Here is a 4,504-nt window from a genome sequence, read left to right as displayed (position 1 = left end):
AATCGCTGTTATTGCTACAGCATGACGAGGAGGACCTGCTGGTGGAGAGGGAGGTAGATGCGTTATATTTACATTCCTGAACATGCACAGTGGAAGTCTATGCCAGCATTTATCTCCCTGACAGCTACCCCCCTCCCTCTGTCAGTTCACTGGTATATACATCACAGATCAGATATGAATAATATGGGATGCAAAGAACCAGAAATTACAATAGAATAGTGTTTATCATTAAGGTACGTGTTACTACTTTTCATTTTATCAATATGTTATTTTGTTTAGGCATACCTCTAATCGATTTAGACTGACCCTGCAATGGACTGTGGTGACCCATGCAGGGTGTCTCTACTTTCTGCCCAGTGCATTCTGGGAAAGACTGCACCCTCCTGCAACCCTAAAATGAAGTGGGTAAAGCTTGCAAGATAATTTTACAGTCAGGCTGAATCTGCAGGAGATCTGATGTCATTTGATGTTTGAGGGGGGACACAAACCCTAATCAATTGCCTGAATGATCAATGATCTGGCTGTTGGACACTTTGATAAATTTCTACATATGAACAAAAAGTCTTAGATGGATTTCCATGACATTTTAGACCACATTCATTCACAGTCCCCCAGAGGATGATCCACCAACTTTTCCTGCTGTGCCACAATGAGATTTGAGATTTTGGGGTTTTAGTGAAATGTTTGGAAAACTACAGGAGAATGTGATTAAACTTGGAGCAGATAGCCATGTGATTCAGGGGCTGAATCTTACTGACCATTATTTGACTTTGTCCAATACTTTGGTTTGTTGTCAGATATCTGCAAAACTCATGAGCTCAGTTGTGCTGAGTTGTAATTAGCAAGCGTTAGCATGCCAACATGCCAAACTAAAATGATGACCGTGGTTAACATTATGCCTACTAAAAATCAGCATGTTAGCATTGTCAACATGAGCATTAATGTAATGTGCAATATTAATAAAAACATGCAATGTCTTCCCAGCTAGAAGGAACTAAAACAGACGGAGTGAAGGAGAGTTCAGGTCTGTGAAAAGCACTTGTATGCATTTTTACTGTGGAAAATTGAATTATTTTGCAGCCTTTGGGTAGCCGTGTCATAAAATGATAAGCTACTAAGTACCTCCCTAATGATACATAGTGTGTAAATCTGCCAATTTGTCTTATGGCGAGGCTTCAAGGCGCAGAGACGGAGTTGATTTAGGTTTCTCTGTTAATCTAACAGTCACTCTGTTGATTTAGAGGGTCCGGTCTGCAGCTCACCAACACTGAATGTCAATCAATTCGTCATGCAAAGTGTTTCTTCTCCTTTGGGCTCTGCTGTAGAAATGCCTGTGCTCTATGGATCTGTGCAGAGGTACCAGGTCAATAACTTGCAGTTGAGACTTGTGATTGATCCAGATCTCAGCAGCTCAGTCTTGCTAATCTTCAGCATGTTTATGAATTGTAAATACATTGATTTCCTTATGCAAATCAGAGCTCCCCCTCTCAGCTCTTTATGTTTTGATGGATCGCGTCCAAGGTTTTCTCATTGTCAGTTCAATGTGCTTCATAAGTGTTTGTGTCCGACTGCTCTGAATGCAATTTCTGTTCCCTGAACTCTTTCTTTCCTTTCAGGCAGCTCACAACCCCCCTTCTTCACGCACATCCTCACCCACCAACCCCCCATTCCCACCCCAACATCCCCAATTACCCCCCAGCTTCCAGCAACACTCCACATCCCGTTGCATTGAAATGGGCCAGTTGCTATGGCAACCCCATACAGCAGCATATTATTCCCCTGTCAGAATTCAAAAGAGGATCAATTAGTGATGATGTCACTGCGTCAAGAGAACCACTCAGATCCTGATCACGATTCCTGCCAAGCGGCCAGCCGGGGCCTTCGTGTGTTAGTGTGTACATACGTGTATGTGCCATTTCTAAGACATATAGTGAGAACAAAGGAAAGTAAAAACAGCGGAGATTTGTTCTTCTCTCTGCAGCTCGGGGTGGAAGATGAAGGCAGACTTGAGGTGCCTGAGTCACCACTACACGCTGCGTAGGAGGGCTGGATGATAGAAGCATGGGGAATACAAGTAGAATGAAACATACTGACTTTCAGCATGACGGGTTAGACGAAAGCGAGAAATCAGATACATCTTAGATTTTTTGGTGCTGAGCATCATCATAGGAAAATTGGAAGGGCACAAAACAAGTTAAGCATCTCCAAAAGCCGAAGTAGCAGAAAAATGTGCTGCACATGAAATCCAGACCTCACTTTGCCGTTCCTCTGGCAGCACAAATGGATATAATAACACACCTCCTACTTGTATGACCCTGCCTTGACGCCATCACCTCTTTCTTTCCAACTTCTAGGAGAAGAACAAAGAGCTCTGAGAATACGCAGGTTTACCACGATTAAAACAGACGTTTTTACCGCAGAGAAGCTATATGACCTGTAATATGTACCATTTGTTAACCACTGCTTAACCCTACTTTGAGTTGATTAATTGTAAGTGTTTTTTCTAGTGGGATCTGGTAGATGTGTGTGTAAATGGACTGCATTTATAAAGCACTTTTCTAGTCTGTCAACCACTTGAAGTGCTGCACAACACAGGCCACATTCACTCATAAACACACCGATCAGGAGCAATTTGGGTTTCAGTATCTTGCCCAAAGACACTTTGGCATGCCGAGGTTCGAATCACCAACCTTCTGATCAGCTGACGACCGCTCTTCCCCACCGATTGACATTCCTGCTTGTTTTTCATTCTTCGGCAGATACGCAGAGCTTTACATCAATCACGGAGAGCAGGCGAGTAAGATAGAGGATATATTTTTAGAGTCACTCTTCTAACGGCCTCTTCTTCCTCCTCCTCCGTTCATGCACCGTAATGACTTTTATAATAATAAAAGCATACACAGCCATGTTTTGAAGACTGGGTGTCATTGCAGTGATGCAGCAGCTACTTGTCAATAGATTCTCCACAGAGGGGGTCATCTCCATTCTTGCAGCATTCCCTCATTTGGTGTTTTGATGATGGTGGTAGAGAGCGCTGTTTAAAGGGTGCAGGAAGACTTGAATGAATGAGGTTGCACAACGTGGCTGCAACCATGTCTAAAGGTGAAACTCGTGCCTGTTCAGAAATGATCAGAGGTGAAGGCAGGGTGAAGAGCGTGCCATCACCGCCTCCTCCGGCCTGCAGCCCACTGTCTCTCTGTGTCTTATATGGTGTTTATTGTTCCAACATGAGGAATCATATAATTAGGGTTAACTGTGTACATTTCTGGACCGTCTCTCCTCAAAGAAATTCATGCCATTGCCCTCAGTTTTACACATGAACCGTGATCAAACCCAGCCCACTTTCACACCTCTGCACACCTGACCAATCGCTGCTGTCGTCCATCTGTGCCGCTGATGTTTTGAAATGCAGGAAAACAAAAACAGGCTTCGACCACATTACTGTCAGCTGTTAGTGGATCTGTAGATGTTTGGGTCACGGCAGCAGTCACACTGTGAGAATTAGGTATTGATACTATATATCCTAATTTCGACAAACATGCTCACTGTGCGTTATGGCATCGACGTATAGGGTCTGAAACCCTTCCCCTCACATAATGATGTCTGAAGTCGAGGGGCTACAACTGACACAGACAGTAACACCCACTTCATGCAGCATTTGGCTAGCTGTGTGGTGGGGTGGAATAAAGAAGGGTTTGAACCTCTCTCAAGCTCTCTCTTTTAAAATCCTGACACAATACTTCTGTCTTTTTTCATATGCAGCAGGCTTTTAACCTGCGTATGTGGCCAATCGGACCAGCTTTATAAACTTTTGCCGTGGCCTGGTGAAGATATCCAGTCGCTTGAAGCAGACTGGAGCCTTTAAAACATCAGTCCATAATTTCACATAGGTGGTACCATGTGATTCGCATTATTTTCATACTGACCACTTTAATCAGTGATCCCTGCTGCTGTGGGATGGAGGCATTGTTATTCTGGAAGCCACTGGTCTGTATTTTATGTGATTCATTTTTCTAAAGCTTCATGTTAATTAGGTTGAATTTTTTCAGGTAATATTTAGGCTCCCTCCAGATTTGCCTGTGAGGACCTGTGACAGAATTGATTTAAGACGTTTTTCACAAGCGCACAAGGTCACGTGATCACCACACGTTCATACTTTGCTTCTGGGAGAATAAAATGATGATGGCCGCTGTCCGTGGTCCTGATCTCTGTTCGAATCCGGTGACCCGTTACAGTGACCTCGGGATCACACACACTGGTGTGAATCTGGTGTGACTGGATTATTTATTCAACGTAACCTGTTCATGTCTCACATCTATCATGCTAAATTGGATTTGTGCTTCCTCGCGCGCATGTGTGTGTGTTTTTGTGTTGAGGGAGGGGGGAGAGAGAGAGAGAGAGAGAGAGAGAGAGAGAGAGAGAGAGGGATGGAGGCAGAGAGACGGTTAGTTGAAATGCGCGGCGCATTCTTGTGTGGAGGGCGAAGCGAGCAGCCATCCGCAGG

Source organism: Chelmon rostratus, chromosome 4 (genome assembly GCF_017976325.1).
Source record: "Chelmon rostratus isolate fCheRos1 chromosome 4, fCheRos1.pri, whole genome shotgun sequence".
Taxonomy (NCBI): Eukaryota; Metazoa; Chordata; class Actinopteri; order Chaetodontiformes; family Chaetodontidae; genus Chelmon; species Chelmon rostratus.
This window is presented reverse-complemented; position numbering follows the sequence as displayed.